At 38.7% G+C, this 18,755-nt stretch overlaps 1 protein-coding gene across 1 annotated transcript in view; it reads left to right on the top strand.

Moving 5' to 3' along the window:
* hdac7.S (histone deacetylase 7 S homeolog) overlaps positions 1-18,755 on the top strand; it is a 204,007-nt gene that overhangs the window by 47,799 nt on the left and 137,453 nt on the right. The window contains exon 2 of the mRNA XM_018250116.2: positions 2,663-2,758. The gene's annotated coding sequence lies outside the window, so the exon portion shown is untranslated. The remainder of the gene's footprint in view (positions 1-2,662; positions 2,759-18,755) is intronic.

Below are 18,755 nucleotides of genomic sequence, written 5' to 3' on the forward strand. Positions count from 1 at the left end.
GACCATAAACCTTGTTGAACATTTTGTAAGTCATTTTTTGATCTTAGCTTGCTATTTAGCTACTTGTTTCTTTGTTACTCGCTCTTTCAGCGTTTTTTCTTGTGTTTGTTTCTGGAAAATGAAAAAAATCAGCTGACACCCACCCAGTTCTGTACTCAGCAGTAGTGAGAAAACATGCATTTCTCACTTGTTCTCCAACACACGTATGGTACACAGATGTAACCACAGCACAGTGTTGGCCAAATGAATGCAGAAAAATGTAATATCCTTTGCGCATCTCTCATAATGTTCAGAGGCTCCATCTGGTGGGCCATCGAGGACTAACCACACGTAGTAAATAAATAAGTATATTCAAAGGATGTTGTATCCTATATAATAAAAAGGAAAATAAAGTAGAAATTATGTTCAGAGTATGTAATGAGAGGTATTCTTTATTTTTTAGCTACTGTATACATGCAGGGAAATCCCATGTAATTGAAAACTTAACCTAACATATGTTTCTTATTTCTTAAATGTAAGAACTGAACTGAATAGGAGCCCTTTGTACAGCACTGTAGTATGTGTGTCTGCAGCTTTTTCACGTTTGTTCTATTGGCATAGTCCCTATGACAAATATGCAGTCACTTAAAGGGGAACTATCGTGAAAATGAAAATGAAATATAAGCTTCAGCATACTGAAATAAGAAACTTTCTAATTAAATCAATGAAAAATTCAGCATCATTTCTAAAATAATCAAGTTTATATTCACTATTCCTCTCTCAGCATCTGATTCTATTCATTCTGTCTGCATGCAGCAGTTGGATGTCAGATATTCACAGACAGTTAAATCCAATATATCGTATGGGGGGGCTCCTTTCCTAACAGATGTCCAGTATTAGAGCTCACTCAAATAACTGATTCCAGTACAAACAAATTATAACAAAATAACTGCCTTTTGCACTAATTCTGCATGTAGAGAGACATGTCTGGTAATTTTAATAGAGTGAACTCTAATACATCTTCTAGGCAAAATGAGCCCCCCCCCCATTAGATATATTGGATCATTCGTCTGACACCCAACTGCTGCATGAAGACAGAACGAAGAGAAACAAATGCTGAGAGATGGATAGTGAAGATTGAACTTTATTATTTTAGAAACGATAAAGAATTTTCAATTGATTATATTTACAAAACTTTTTATTTCAGTGTGCTAAAGCTTATATAAAATTTTCATTTTCGCAATAGTTTCCCTTTAAGGAGCCAGTAAGGGTTACACAAGTCCAGTTCATGCAATTCTGGATGAATCATGTTTTTACCCACAGTGCCGCTTTCCCCCCAAATTACTGTATAGTGTAATTACCAATGTTGGACTGTGGAGTACAAGGCTCACTGGGGTTGCCATCTCATGGGGCTTCACACCCTCAATGGGCCCCTGCCTCAGTCAAGAGGTCCTCCTTTGATGCCACAAACCCCTTCCCACCCTCGTATGGTAACGTGCCTATGGTTTCAGGCTGGAATGGATCAGCCAGGCCCACTGGATTTTTCCCAGTGTCCCCCCGGCCCTGTCGGACCCTGATCAGTATGGCAAGTAGGGGTGTTGTGTTTGGTGCAGTTTTCATCCAATGCATCAAAGTAAGTGAAACTGTTACTTGGTGTCAAAATAAAGTGACCCCCAAGGAGCGAGACTGGGACAGATGGAGTGAAAGGGGGCCATGACTGGGCAATTTCATAAGGACTGAGCAGGTTAACCAGGTGGAGGGTGATGGGAGTTGTAATTTGTAAGGGAGCAGGAAGTTATGGATGGGGATATGGGTATTAGCAGGAAACAGGAATGCAGCTCTGGGCAAATTCGAAGAAGTTTAGAAGAGGCTGCTTAGTTGCAAGCTTGCTATTGAGTTCAAGGGGAAATGTTCATATTAATATTATTGTATTTGGTAAGTTTTGATAAGTGTTATGCAGCCTTCAGCGGCTAAGTGTTACACATACATGTTATGGATAACTGTTGTATAAAAGGCATTGTAGCAATGTTAATTACAAATGTGGTATTTAAGTTAATAAATAAGCTGCAGCCTTTTCCACTTTTCCACTTTTCCACCCAGTTTTTAGTGTCTACAAGTCTGTGTTGGGGGGGGGGAGAAGGGTAGAAGGGTAAGTGAGTAGGGACAAATATTGCACTCTCCCCTTAGTCAGGTTTGCAATTGATTATTTAGACTGAAGTGTGCTGGCAGTATGATGCAGCCTGTAGTGGTAGCCACCGCCTTTGAGGTTTCTCTGCGTCAATGAGTGCACTTGAGCATGATTCTTCCAAACAGACTAGGTAGAGACAATAGTGTCAACACACAGAAGTGCAGGGAGAAGGTTTAGTTTAGGCACAAGTCCCTTTAATGAATGACAAGTAGCTGAATATGGATTCCAGTTTTAATGTTTAGGAGTTATGGTTACAAATATAGAAATGTATGAAAATAATTTTTAACAGTTTGAAGTAAAATAATCAATTTAAAAGGTAATAGTGCTCCTTTATTCCATGTGAAGGGCTGTAAGAAAGGTCACATTCCCTTGGTTCCATGCTGACTATTGAGAACATGCATATGTGCTTGGTGTTTGTATCAGAGCTGCATGATCTGCACAGAAGTGAAATAGACATAATGTAATAATGCCATTTCTGCCCTTTCATTTTTAAAGGCACTCACATCTTTGGACCTATGCAGTGAATTACACATTTTCCATAATCTGGAGAGCATACGGGGAAAGGGATTTATGACATTTCCAGAGGACACGGTATGTTCTGTGTAAACTGTTGCTAATGCCCATGTTCATTTTATAGAAAAATGTTTCCATGGTGATAATGCTGATAATAATGTGCCAATCAAACCATAAAGGAATGTATAATATTGTATTCATTTACATATATTAAATGGATTATGTCTCAAACTTCCCATCATAAGAATGCATGGTACATTATTGAGCTATAAATTGAGTTGATTGTTTATAATCCCTTAGGGATTTAGGGGCAGATTTACTAAAGGACGAATTGACTAACGCTGGCTGACCGTTTTAAGAGACTTTGCAGATTTACTAAAGGGCACAGGCTTCACTTCGCTAGCGGTGATTCGCACTCTATCGCCAGGTGAATTTTCGCTCTGGAGAATGGACGTTACTCCGCAAATTAACTAAAATGCGGATTTTACTGAACGTTACCTCTTTCGCCAGACTTGCCTTCACCAGCTCAGACCAGGCGAAGTGCACTGGAGTGCATAGATCTTCCACATTCTTCTGTTACTTACATCATATTTTTTAGTATAAAGGGTTTCTAAGTTCAAAAAACGCTGGCGTCTTTTCCTTTTTTCAGAGTGATAGCCTGCAAAAGTCCTTAAATTTTTTTTATAGGGTAACCATGTTCCCCCATTCATTTTCTAACATATGGCACATAAACTATACACTGGGCTCATGTGTTGGGCATTATAACAACTCTATTGTCTTTATTAAGGTTCTCTGGACTTGTGTAATGTAATCTATTTGCTGCAACATTGCGTTCTTTAAATTTTCCGCCATATGCAAATTAGCAAAATTGCGCTAGGCAGAATTAAACACTAGCGCATCTTCACCTATATTTGCTCACACTGCTAAAGTAACGCTAGAGAAAATTCGCCAGCATTCGGCCCCCTTGATGCAACCTCGTATTTTTTTAATTAGCCTTGTCTGAGCGAATTTTCGCCTGGCAAAGTGTCGCAATGGCTGCAAAGCCGTCACTGGCGAATTTTCACCGCTTAGTAAATTTACCCCTTAGATGGGTGTTAGAGTGCAGCGCTGTTACTAAGCTATAACACTTTAGAGAGCAGAATGGTGTCTGGTAACAGACTGAACAATACTAAGCAATGAGGATGAAATGAAGATGAAAATTAGTCCTTCACTCTCAAACAAAGAAAAAACAGGGGTTGTCATGGATAGATGGGGCATATTTGCTAGGGTGGATGGTACAGTTCAAAGCAGTTTTATAGGGGAAACCACCCCAAACCTTTTACTTAGTGTGCTCTAAGTGGGTTATTTTTCAAAATCCGAATGTTTCTGATTTTTTTTTTAATATAAAAAGTCCAACCAAACTAGAATCCACAATTTGACCTCAAAAAAAACCTTAGACCAGGGGTCCACCAAAAATCCTTAGACCATGGGCCCACCCTCAGTACTATTATTCTTCCTTTGCTCACTCAACCTCTATTCTCCTAATCTCTTTTCTTTATATACTATAATCGATTATTCCATCTATTTAGCATCTTTTTCTCATAGAAATAGGGAATGACCATAAAATAAACCAAATGTTTAGCAGCACAAGGGCCCACTGACACCTGGGCCAGTCCAACTCTGTTTGACCTTATTTATTATTAAAAAAGCATGATTTAATTGGATCAGGGAAAAACTTGATAAAATCAAGAAAAACCCCAAATTGTATGATTTTTTTGGAAGTTTTTCCCGAATCACTTTTTCAGGCTTTTTCCCGAAAAACCCAAAATGTTCAGATTTTTGTATGAAATAGTGGGGCTAATTCCAGTGCAGACCACAGAAACTTCCAAATAGAATAGGGACCTCTACCCATTGACTTACTGTATATACAACCTCAGCAAGACTGAGATGGCAGATTTTCAGATTCTAAATTTTTGCAGCATCGAACTTTAATAAATCCTGAAGAAAAAAAAACATTTTGAGTTTTGCACTAAAAAGTCCAACCAGACTTTAGTGAATTACCCCCTAGGTGTTGCCGTATTTTCTCTCTGCCTCTAAACTGTCTAGGTTCCACTCTATACCCTACCTGCCTGCTCAGGCCAAGGCTAACTCAAGATGGACCCTGAGCACCTGGCTACCCAGGACTTTATACTTTAACACAGTGCCATCTACTGGTCACTGTGTGAACATCAAAGAGGCATAGCTTTAAGCAGGATAAGTAAACAGGTCCCCCTCCTAACTGTATTTTAGGACCCAGTTAGGTGTCTATAAACCTAAGGGACTGCCTGCTTAATAATACTGGGAGACTAATTTACCAGTCCCCTACATTATATTAAGATAAAAATGCATTTTATGCTATGTTTACCGGCAAGCATTCACAAAATAACTTTGGTTCCGTTTCATTAAAACTTTCTATCCGTACATACCATTGTTATTTATAGTATACCCAGGAGGCTTTTACAACATGGCAGGAAGGGAACTCTACCTGCAGTCTGACCTTATGTAATGATTTATAGATATTCTTATAGCAATAACATGATGTAACGCCAAACTCAATGCCTTAAAGCTATTGATGAACATTCCATCATTCCGAAACATCTAATTTGACGCCATAGGGATGGGTTTCAGTTCCCTCACTCCCTCAGCTTGTGAGACAACAAATTGATCACTGACATAAATGTGTCTCTCAAATCATAAAGCATTCACACAGATGTCTTAAATGCAGTACACACCACTATATTATTCAGGCATTGAATCAATTATCTGTTATGATTTTGACACCATAATGTATTTATGCAGCTTAGCTAGAATCAATACGAGGTACTGTTTTATTATTACAATACAGAGGAAAAAATAAATCATATTTAAAGGAGAAGGAAAGGTGTTTTTACTTGGAAGTGCCAAAAGTTAGGCACCCCCAAGTGATTCTATTTACTTACCTGACACCCCCGGGCCAGTGCTCATATCAGGAGAAAACTGCCCCAACCCGGGGTTCTTCCAGTGAGCACCACGGAGCGATCGCCTCCTGCTTCTTCTTTATTCAAATTACCTGATATAGACGCATGCACAGTAGAATGAAATAGCTGGCTTTTCGATCTACTGCGCATGCACAGCCCCAAAAAGAAAGAAGAAGCCGGAAGTCGATAGATCAGTGGTGCTTGATGGAATAACCCAGGGCCAGTGCAGTTTTCTGCTAATTAAACAGAATCACTTGGAGGTGACTAACATTTGGCACCCCCAAGTAGAGAATGTCTTTCCTTTTCCTAAAAAACTAGAATTATTTACTTAAAATGGTTTCTATGGGAAATGGACTGTAAGGGATTCGATACTTATACTGTACATAAAGAATTGAATTATGTAAGGCAACATGAGTTATTTACTAGTACTAATGGATGCAAAGCATACAAGCCCAGGTGTGCTGAAGAGTGCAGAATTAATGGTGAAAGCCAGCACTGTCCATACCTCTTGCCACAGGGCAGGCAATAAGTACAGTCAGGCACACAGGTGCCTAAAATGAGCAACACAACCCTTGATCCCCCGACCACCTACCACACAAGCAATGACGAGCAAGGGCGACGTCACCTCTCCTCTCCCACAGAACTCATCACTCTGCTGCCACAGTTACAGAATGGCTGAAACTAGGGGAATGCAATTAGATGATGACATGCCAAGTACCACCCACCATTGCACCCTAGGCAAGTGCCTCTCCTGCCTAACCATTAGTTCCAGCCCTGAGTACAGGACCTGTTGTACTTCTGAATGACATGGAATTTAGGGGATGGGTAGGGATAAGTAATGCTGTGTTTTGTGCACAGAGAACTGAAGCAATTCATTTAGGATAGAAGGCAGGGTGCAAAGTGCAAAAAAACAGCAGGTTGCACCCTGACATCCATACAATGGGGCAGATTTACTCAAGGATGAAAATTCGTCAGCAACCGTTTCACAGCCATTGCTACACTTTGCCAGGCGAAAATTTGCTCAGGCAACGATATGGAATGCTGAGTTTCGTCATGGGCACCGAACACTGGTGACGTTCCGCTAGCGTTACTTCAGCATGCGAGCAGTCGAAAGCAAAGATGCGCTACCGTTCATTTCTGCCTTGTGCAAATTTGTTAGAGGTCTTGCACTCAGGTTAATTTGCATACGGCGGGAAATTTAAAGTAGAATATGTTGCAGCAAATACATTACATTACACAAGTCCAGGGAACCCTAATAAATAAAATAGAGTTGTAATAATGCCCAACACATGAGCCCAGTGTATAGTTTATGTTCCATATGTTAGAAAATATATAGGGGAACCCGGTTACCCACAACATTTTTAAGCACTTTTGAAGGCTATCACTCCGAAAAAAGTAAAAGACACCAGCGTTTTTAGATTTAGAAACTTTTTCCACTAAATCATATGATGTAAGTAACAGAAGAATGAGGAAGATCTATGCACTCCAATGCACTTTGCCTGGTCTAAGCTGGCGAAGGCATGTCTGGCGAAAGAGGCAACGTTCAGTAAAATCCGCTTAGAAAAAAACTTAGAAATTCGAATTCAAAAAGACCAACCGAAATTACGTTTTTTTTGGGAGAAAAGGTCCATTTTTGATTGAATAGGTCTGTATTCTGCCAAATTCGAATCGTACGAATCAAAGGAATAGGGCATTTGATTCGATCTAAAAAAACTTAGATTTTTCAAAGTCCAATTGACTCCAAATGGGTTCTAGGTGGTCCCCCACAGGCTAAAACAGCAATTCGGCAGGTTTTAGATGGCGAATGGTCGAAGTCGAATTTTTAAAGAGACAGTACATGATAAATTTCGATATTCGAATTTTCGATTTTTTTCAAATTCAAATCGTATTTGGACTATTCCCTATTTGAAGTGCACAAAAAATAGCTCGAAATTCACATTTTTTTCATTTGAAAATTCACCTTGACCGTACATAAATATGTCCCTAACTGAAACATGTCTGGTAATTGGCTCATGTGACCTAAGAAGTATAGTTTGTTAGCTATGTTTGTGGGCACAGTGAATTGTACAATCCCAGGGGGCGCCCCTTATTTTTTAAAATGACAATTTTCTATTTATGATTACCCATTGGCACATTCTACTAGAAAAGTATATTTTTATCAAAATGGTTTATTTACATGAAGCACGTATGAGCTGTTTTATGCAATATCTTTATATAGAGACCTACATTGTTTGGGGGGGGGTATAGTTTTCCTTTAACAAATCTACCGTATATCCTTATAACAGGTTCCACCACAAGTATTATGTGAATGCAAAACCAAAGCATTTTAGGATCTGACCGTCATTAATTATCACTATTATGTTGAAACAAGGAAATGAATAAATTCTAAGCTTTTAGTTTCCCTGTTCTTTTGTTTTCAACAGAACTATATCAATCAGGTCTGACTGCACTATGTGCATCACGTAGTCTTCGAGCCTCTCAGGGAACCAAAGAATAGTTATTTATAGCTGACATAAAGTCATGTATTTCTAGTGAATGGCAGCCTCTGCTACATGTTCTTATGCCGTCATGGAGTACAGGGCTTATTTATTTTGGTTTGTCATAGAGAAAAACTGCTTGCCTGCACAAGAGAGCTTTGTCCGCAGAAGAAGGTATTAATTAGTAATATGTTTAAGATGGTTGTTCTAAAAAGAATCGCCGCTTGCTGAAAAGAAATTTGGAAGGAGAAAGTTAAAGAGATGACTTCATGTTTTTATTCCATTTTATATTTCTAACCATTTCCCTTTCACAAAAAAAGTCTAAATTTTTAATCTCTTATCGAGCTCCTTTATCTCTGAGCAGTTCACATAGTCTTGAGCTCCTCCACCCCTCCCCTAAAAACTCTTTTGTGTTCCACACTACTGTGGGGTCCATCTGTAAAAACCAGCGCTGTTTGTTTTCGGATAGCAGGCGCGACAGAGGGGCACTTCCTGTGCAAGCAGGAAGCAGCCATTTCCCGTCAACTTCCTGTTTCTATGACAACTAGGCCTCAGCATCAGGTAACTTTGACCCTGTTCAATTGGTTGGGTTTTGAGAGGAACATTTTTAGGAAGGCATTGATCATTTCACAATTTTCTCTCCTTCATTTTTGTTTTTTCTTTAAAGAGCTGTGCATCAAAACAGAACACGAGGGCGTAAACATTCATTAAAGCTCGAATTTAACAAAAATATAATGTTGGGACTTGGTGTCTGGTTTTAATCTATTTGTATAAACGGTTTCATGTGACTATTGGGAGGAGGGAGAATTATATTGTTTGGCTGCTACATTTTCAGGAAAGTTTTGCCTGACTGTTGCTAATACAGGTATAGGATCCCTTATCAGGAAACCCGATATCCAGAAAGCTCAGAATTACAGACTGGCTGTCTCCCATAGACTCCATTTTATCCAAAAAATCCAATTTTTTCAAAATTATTTCCTTTTTCTCTGTAATAATAAAACAGTACCTTGTACTTGATCCAAACTAAGATATAATTAAGCCTTATTGGAAGCAAAACCAGCCTATTGGGTTTATTAAAAGTTTAAATAAATTTCTAGTAGACTTAAGGCATGAAGACCCAAATTACAGAAAGATCCGTTATTCGGGAAACCCCAGGTCCCAAGCATTCTGGATAACAGGTCCCATACCTGTACATTCAAGTGATTCTCATACGGCACAATGGAGGGCAATTTCTGGAACTCGGTGTGCAAAAGCCCCAAATCCCCTCCTGTCATGACTTAACGCTATTGGTTTATTCATCCTTTTTGAATTTGATTGTTTGCTAGGGTGTTAAGTGTGCGACATGGGGCATTTTCACTCTGTCTGGACGCAGAAACCTGCTTTGCACGTGAAACACAAATAAAACAATAAAGCCACAGAGCCAGTATCGCTTATATTCAATGGTTGCTGTGTAGCTGAATACTTTGTCAATTTTGCACAGATGTGGTGAAACTGGTATTTTGCTTTCTCTTTGTATACTTTATTCAGTGTTGTGATAAGCTGAAATATAACTGCAGCTATGTAACTGCACACCATCTGCCTGCAACCATTTTCTGTAGGTGACAATAGTTCACTTAAAGGGAGGTATATGGAATATAATGAACCTTTTTTTTTGTAGTGTATAATTGCAGATTATGTTAGTAGTATATAGAAATTGCCTTTAAGCCCAGTCTAAGGTGATTTGCAGACATATATACAGTAAATGAGCCTTTATAATAATGTCTGCACCCAAGTGAAATCTTAGGAAGGCAACAGATCTGCTTATCTCAACTGGCTGGAAGCAGCAGTGCCAATGCTCCCTGTGCCCTTAGGCCTTTTAATGCAAAGTTTGTGCACCCAGCATATCAGCTCATGGCACAAGCATAGAAGTAGGTGTAAGTCCTTCACTGTATGTCCATTTGGTTAATCGTGCACCGATATTGCGTCAGTCGCTAAGTCTTGCCTTATAGTGTAGTGCTCTGCACATTTTTATTCTTGGCCATTCTCCATTGTCCATAAACTTCATAACCAGGACCAAAGTTTTTATAATATATTTTGATGACTTCTTCATGCTGTCACCAATAAAGACAATTGTGTCCCTCTGTATGGCTGTTTCTTGGAAAAGCCACAGAAGGTTTTCCCTGCATTACTTGTCTTAATGTCCTTCAGTATAGTTCTATAAAATTTTATTTCAGTGTCTATTAATCAGGAATGCCCAAACTGTGATCCTTTAGCATTTGTTGACCTCCAGTGTCCTGCAACCCCCTTAGAGCTATAGGGACAGATTTACTAAAAAGCGAAGTGGCTAACGCTAGCGACAATTTGCTAGCGTTGCCACCCACAGGGACATCTCCAATTCACTTATAGGTGCAAGCACCAATAGATAGAGCAGTTATGGACCCTATCGCCAGGCAAATTTTCGCTCCGGCGAACGGGCGATATTCCACAAATTCACTATGTGCGGATTTTACTGAACGTTACCTCTTTCTCCAGAGTTGACTTCACCACCTCAGACCAGGCGAAGTGCTAAAAAGAAGCCAAATCGTCCTAAATCTTCTGTCACTTACTGTAAATCATATCCTGTGTGCCGAAAATGCATTGAAGTTCCAAAAAAACGCTGGCCACTTTTTCAGTGGACTCGTATGTAGGGCATTATATGAACTCTCTTGTCTTTATTAAGGTTCCCTGGACATGTATTTGAAAAAGTGGTAACTTCAAGCATTTGCACCAACATTTATAATAAAGACGTCCATACAAATTTAAATTACCCACCGTATGCAAACTGACCTAAGCGCAAGGTCACTAGCGAATCTTGCTAGGCACAAACGAACGCTAGAAAAGCTTCATTATGAAATGCTCGCACAAAGTAACGCTAGTGAAAAGTTGCCAACGCTTGGTGCCAAGGGCGCAACTTAGCATATTAATGAATTATCGTAGTTGTAGTGAAATTGCGCCTGGAGAAGTGGTGCTGTTTAGTCAATCTGCCCCATAGTCTGAGGATTCTGGTACAGTTCAACAGGACTATGTACTGGAGCCACCTACTTTAATTAGGCCCTAGCTTTCTGTATTCCTGCAATGTCTCACAACATTCCAAATGTATCTGCTCCATGTCAACTGTCAGCCTCTTGGAATCAGAATGAGGTTTTGCACTGGCAATGGAACTGAATGGACCAATCAGAAAATGTCATGCTCACACTGGCCAGAATTTCAGAGAGAAGGAAATTGTAAATATCTTTGCAAGTACAAAATACCTGTTAAATCCATGCCTATAACAGTCAGTGAAGCTATTACAAACATGTAAAATAGATCACACATAAACGTGAATAGCCTGTAAAATATGTCCTTAAAAACAGTTCTTACGGATGTCATCGATTATGTTACTTCGTAATGTCATTTGTCACATGACTTATTCAGACTTTTTTTCAAGGAATAATGCAACCAAGTGTATCAAAAGCAAAAACAGGGGAACATGATTTCTTTTACAGTTTGCTAGAAATCTGTTTGTATGCATTACCACAACCAGTGCTTATATTACATAAAAGGAATCATTCATTCTTTCATTCCACTGGTTAGTACCGTCTGAGGCTGGAGTTTGCTCAGATAAACCAAATCCTTCCCGGGGTTTTTGTGGGATATCCCTCTTTAAGAGATTTTGTCCACAGACATTTATGAGGTCACCACTCTAAAGCATGCAGCCAGGGTTAACGTTACTGACAGTTGGGAATCACATGGAGGAGAAATATGCGGAACACTGCCAATATCTGCTGATTGCAAACCACGATGGGACCTATCCAACGGAAATGAGTGCAATGCCAAAAATGTCTCCCACGCAGAGATTCAATTTTAGCAATGTGCAGCGCACCAAAAAAATGATTAAAACATGTGGAATATTTGTGTGTTCTATGTTTAATTCTGTAACCCAAAATAAAGTCTTACCATAAGAAGAAGCCATGTTGTGGTATAAGGTTACAGTTTTAACCTGAGGGGGATAAAAACCAGTTAGCACTGGGTTTAACTATTTATTTATCTCATCATTTTCAACTGGCTAGAATATAAATTAGCCCTATATATTAGTAACACCAGGGCTTATTAACTAAAATACTAGAAAAGCTGCATATTGCATAAAAAGCACATGGTACGGGCACATATTCACAGTGTCTGGGACCTAAGATGTGCAGATTCATTTTAGAACTTGCAACACTATCACCTGTAAAATGATATTACTTGTAAAGGAAATATAAACCCTTCAAAAAATCAATGTAAAACTGCTCAGAGCACTTTTATAATTTACAAGAGTTATTTTCATTCTAGTTTTCAAGATATTAACCATTTTTAAACAACAGCGCCACCTGATCATTTTGTCCGTCTGTCTGAAAATTAATTTTGCGAGGAAAGGAATGTCTTGTGATGGGCTTTGCTTAGAAATTAAGTTAGTGAGCAAAGAAGTGTCACCTGATGTTGAAGCAGATCAGTGGTCACAAAGAAGCTCTTTATCTCACTATTTCCATCTGACAGTAGCAGGTCAACCAAAACGAAGAGCAGATGATGATATTGTTTGTTTCAGATTCATTATAGTATCTGTTTAAACTACTACTATCTTGAAAACCAGAAAAAATGTAATGTTACTTTTTAGGTTTTCCTTTTCCTTTTAAGGGACTAAAGAAAACTACAGCAATTACTCCACTACTGTACTGATTCTATTTGTAATTCTGCAGTAGGACTCAAACCTTTTCTACCGGTATTACCTTTTCTTCTTTTATGAGAAGAATTATTGTTCCTGGAATGTGGCCTAAAATATGACCGATAGCTTCCTACAAGGAACGTGTATGAACACATATTCATTCGTTAGGGAGCAAGGTTTATTGGAACATTGCTGCCATCCTAGATTTAGTCAAGTGCAATGTCCTCATAGGACAATATAAGACACAAATGTAATTACATTTTTTCCATTAAAATACTTAAAATCACCACTTTCGCATTTAAATATTTATTTGTTTAAGTCTTACTTTCCACACACAAATAAATGGCAAATTAGAGCTCCATTTATAGAGGAAAAAATGGTGGCATGTAGCTTTTTTTAAAAACATTTTCCTATTTATAAAACTCCAATACAACTACAACTGTTAGAATGTTTCATTGCAGTATTGCCCCATTTCATTGAGTGTTGAAGCTGTCCTTTCATTATTTCTTTGTTTCTCACCATCCTGATTTAGTGATTTTACTGGTTACTATGGGAAGTTTGACTTCTCACAACACCAGATTGTGACCTTATACTGCTCCTGAGTAGGAAATCATTGCTCACTATCACTGTAGGCAGCAGAGATACTTGAGCCAAAGGAAATAAAGCAGATAACGTTAGCTACACAGAAACGGAAAGGGCTTTGTGACACATGCCATCTATTTACTTTCACCTGCAATGTAGAACAACTGAATGGCTTGAAATGGAACATTCAGTCGGCAGGGTTTCTGGAAAACCAGTGACATTGGGCACCTCCTAGGAACCATTTTCATGCATGTGTTGCTACCCAATGTTTTATATTTAAATGTGGCTCATTGGGTAAAAATGTTTGGGGATCCCTGAGCTCTAGACCATAAGAACTGGGTGAAAGTTAGGAAATAGATGTAAATTCCAATGCAGGAGGTTTGAGGGTCTCACTGAGAGTAGCAAATGTATAAATCAGGAATGGCCAACTTGCTACCCTCCAGCTTTTTGGAACTACACATTAGAGCTTAACTACAGATTTAGGTTAAAAGTGGGAATCACTAATAGATATCCAACATTTGTTCTGCAACCGTTTCCCTGACAAGCCCCTCTGCGGGGAGCCCAGTGCAATTTACTTCTCTGCCCTACCCTAAAGAAAGCCCAGACTGGCTGTGTGATACCAGTCTTATAAAGGTAAAGTAAAACTGCCAAAATATCAATAATGGGTAATAACATATTCACCTTTTTCCTGTTTAATAAATAATTTTCTGCTTTAGAAAGTTTTGTTCCAGCACAGAAAACAAATAAACAAGAGTCTAAATCTTTTCTCACCAATAAGTGATTTGCATCAATAAGTGATTTGCATCATTATTCACCTCCATCTATGAGGAGGTGGGCAGGAACCTAGACTCTGGGATGGCACTGGATGTTGCTTAGTCTTTGCTGAAACATTTTATACAGTACCACATAGAAGAGTATTGGTTTGATTAAGAAATCTTGGCCTAGAGAATAATCTCCTAGGTCTGCTGTCGTTTGTCACCCCCATCTCCTCAAATTTTCATAATCGGGACTGAAATGTAAAAAACTATCGTATCTCATGCTCAATCCCAGTGTTTCTGAACCAACGTGGGTGTGGTTGGACAGCATGCCGCCCCCTTCAATCCTGCCGCCCTAGGCCCGGGCCTTGGTGGCCTCTCCACAAATCCGGGTGTGCCTGAAGGCAAATGCTGACACTGAGCATCTTGATTCGGACATGGCTTTAACTGGGCATACTATGTGCCTATTATCACTTGCAGGAGAAGATCAACAATGGAGCCTGCCAACCCTGCTAAAGGTAACGAGAATAGGCAAAATTGGTGGAGGTACACTGGTGCATTTCAGGAGGTGGGGTGGAGACCTTGTCAGGGATACAACCTTTTACTTCTGGATTTTAACACAAAGGGCAGAACACAGCTTACACCTGCTTATGGAACATGGCTGCATAGGTTCTACATTCTAATTAACATGATTAATAAGTATGATTGAGATAAGATTAGCAAGACAAAAGAAGGAAAATTACAGCAGTTTTAAAACATGTCATTTTAAGAATCATGAATATATTTAGTAAATGAAACCTGCTCAGCTCTAGTTGCATTGCATCAAACTGAAACAAATATTTAAAAAAGGGAAATTTCCAGATAACCAAAATTCCTTTAACATGTATTATACCTGGTCACATTTCTCACTTATTTTTTAGCTTCCAACTCAGAAGGTTTCACCATTGTAGGGTAAGATATGCTATAAATTGTAAATGTGTACATTTGTGCTATACAGGTATGGGCCCCGTTATCCGGATAGCAGTTATCCAGAAAGTTCTGAATTAATGGAAAGGCCATCTCCCATTGACTCCATTATAACCAAAAAATTCAGATTCCCTTTTTCTCAGTAATAATAAAACAGTAGAGTGTACTTGATCCAAACTAAGATATAATTAATCCTTATTGAAAGCAAAACCAGCCTATTGGTTTAATTAATGTTTACATGATTTTCTAGTAGCCTTTAGGTACGAAGATCCAAATTACTGAAAGATCCATTATCCAGAACTACAGAACAGCAAAGCTTTGTGGGTTTCATTTGTTTAATATTCTGAGTGCACTGTACAAGCGAACAAATTCTTATTATGTCTGTTATGTGGGTGAAACTTGTGGGACTCTCCCACAGCTCGATGTACGGGAAGTAGTGTTTATGCTAAAGAACCCAAGACGTGCGTTTCTCAAGAAAGGAGAAATTACTGTCTTGGTTTTGGTCACCCAGTAAAACTCTACTGTTATGGGTGCCCTGCCACTGCATGATCCCCGGAATGTAAACAGTAACCCACGCCAACTCGGATTTCGGAAACAAATTTGGTAATTGCAAGGCACACACATGAAATCCGCCCACTTGGCACAGTGTGTGATCTTCTTTTCATAGTGGGATGTTTAAAAATAGTCTCTGAAATTCAGTTAATGATTGCGTGGGTGGGGGAAGAAGTACCGTGTTTATCAGCACTGGCTCTGCACTTCTTCAAATGATGACTTTTGTGTTCAAGAGACCATTATATTTTAAAAATGCCCCATGTATCTGCTTCAGTGATTGTAAGCTTGGACAAGCATGGCCCCTCTTGTGCCGTATACATCTATGGCATCCTTAAGGCTCATTTACAAATGCAGAACATGGTGCAAAGTGCTTTTTTTGAATATTATTGCCTACAATTTCCAAGTTATGGTTGGAACTTACTTTTATGAATGGCATCGATATTCACACCAACTTGCATCTTTTTTAGCTTTAGTACAATTGTTCTAAATGAGCCTTAGTATGATCTATGCACCCATCTTTTGTACAGCACTTTCCATTTCCAATATGTTGCTCATAATAATATTGGTCTGCTGTCACTGATGTGCTCACATAGGTTTCTGCTGGTCTAGAAATGAAGTGTCTTTTGTTCAGCAGGACATTTTTATCCTATGTGTGTAGCTAAGTGATTCATTGTTTGGTATCTGTGTCTGGTTACAAACATTAATTTCCTGTTAATCAACGTGGATGTGTGCAAACATTCAGACAAGTTAAACACAGTTATACTTAGTTCATTTCAGAATTGTGAAAAGGGTCGATATAAATCTGTTATGCCAGACCTGATTTTGGACAATATTGCTTTTGCAGTAGTTTGTTGCATAGTTTTTTTAAAAGGTAAGAGTTTAGGAAAATAACTTATTCAAAACCAGAACGTCCAAATGCAGTTGAATAAATGGCACTCACTGGTGCATCCTACTCAGGTGGTGGATTAATGAATCGACTTTAGCCTAGGGGCCCAGAGTGATTAGGGGAGTGACTAGCTTTTTCAATTTTTATTTTCTTTAAAAAAAATTAATTGTATCTGCTGTGCTGGGCCTGGGTCCAGTCAGGGTGGGTGCACGGTACTTGTTGGTTACAGATGAAGCCACTTGGATTTGTGAGTTAAATGCGTCATGACTCAGGGGTAATTGAAGAAACTGTGTTATCTTAAGTCATCTTAACTCATTTAATGCATTTAACCTTTTCATTAGCATACCAAAGCTCCATTGTTCACAATGGTGAATGCTTTAATTAGATGGGTTGTTGTGACACAGTTTTCTGTGTTAAATGAGATAAATGGGATATCTGTGTTTAGTTATTCTGTGTCAAACAGACAAACCAAAGTGGCTGCATCTGTATCTGTCTTTAAGATGCACCGCATTTGGTGCATGTCAAGCATGTCACCAAACCCGATTCATCTTAGAGAGCTTGGGTGCATGCCACTCACGTTCCTTGCGTTGTCTGGCTGCCTGATCTTCACCCAACAGGTACTGACTGTGTACCCTTCCTGGCTGGTCTCAGGACCAGCAGCACATATAAAAATAATTATAAAATACAAATAATAATTGAAAAAGCTAGATATGCCCCTTGTGTCTCCAGGTGCACCCGTTATTTGTTGTATATTTCTAAACTATTGGGAGTGTTAGTAGCTTAGAAGGGGGGCATATGGAAAATGTAGCCTAGGGGCTTCACATGCCATTAATCCACCACTGGTCCTAGTCTGTAGATTATATTCATTTTGATATATGTTAGATCCCTGGTCTTTCAGACAGACATTCAATTATGTTTTGTTATCTGTTACTCTAACCTGCTACCATCTGTTGTTGGAATTTAATGTGCATTTATCTAGAACCCCTCTGTAAAATGCTCTCTAACCCTGCAGGGCATGAATTGCTATTGAGCTTAAATATTTGGATTATTATCTTTATATAGGAAAATGGTGGGGACAGAGAGGAACTTCTGATGGCAACTGGGAATGGAGAAATGTTTTACTAACAATATGAGCCATGGTGTTAAAGAATTGGGAATTCATTCAAGTGCAGCAAAATAACACATTTTTGTGACCTGTTATAAAGCTGATATTACATCAATTCCAATGGCATATAGATTTTATATAGGTGGGGTGTTTTTATTTTAAGGTGGTCTATTTCCCCCAAATAGTACCACTATCAATTTAATAAATTAGCTAATACATTAATTCTTTACTAACACTGGTATTAATTCCTTATTAGGATAAGTAGAAGCAGAGCCAACCAGCACTCGAACGGATCCACAGAACCGGAGAGGATTAGAAAATAATTTTATTTATACAAAGTTAAAAAGTATATGTATCATCTCCATCAACCCTACGTGTTTCGCACCCACTTAGGGCACCTAGTCATGGGCTCATTCCTTATTAATGTAACCATTTGTCAGCTAGCAATGGATTAAAGAGAATTTCAGTAAGTTTCGGAACAGTTTCTGCAATTGTTTTCCTTGAATTCGTTCATAAATCTGTCCTTAAGTGTTTTGATCACCCAAGGTTTGGGATGATTCATTTGAAAAAACAAGTTAAACCGGCAAGAGTCACACAAAATAAAAGCACCAGTTTTACTTAAGGTTAAAGTCTAACTGACTGTGACACACCAAGGTATGTGTTTTTGACTTTCCCATTACAGCTTTGTAGTTTTGCTTTGTGACGACATTGGCCAAACATTCATCGGTCGAAAAACCATGAGTCATTTTAGAGCCTGTTACAGCTGCCTTGACCAAGTTATTGTTTGATTTCTCATGAACACACCATGTACTTAAGTATGAATAATGAATATCACTGTTTGGGATTGTTTAGATTTCACTAGTCACTGAAACTTTCCATAGATAGGGCACCTCCATAGAAAAGGGCACTTTTTAAGTTGAAGCTCCCCCATGGAAGTCGAACCTTTGACTAGGGCACCCTTAACTCACTACAAGATTATATATATATATATATATAGCCTCCTGGGAAAACCTATTTTTGCACATCTGAACTGTAACTCTAGTAAAAAAGACACTTTTAGTTACAAAGTTTGGACAAA

This window comes from Xenopus laevis, chromosome 2S (genome assembly GCF_017654675.1).
Source record: "Xenopus laevis strain J_2021 chromosome 2S, Xenopus_laevis_v10.1, whole genome shotgun sequence".
Taxonomy (NCBI): Eukaryota; Metazoa; Chordata; class Amphibia; order Anura; family Pipidae; genus Xenopus; species Xenopus laevis.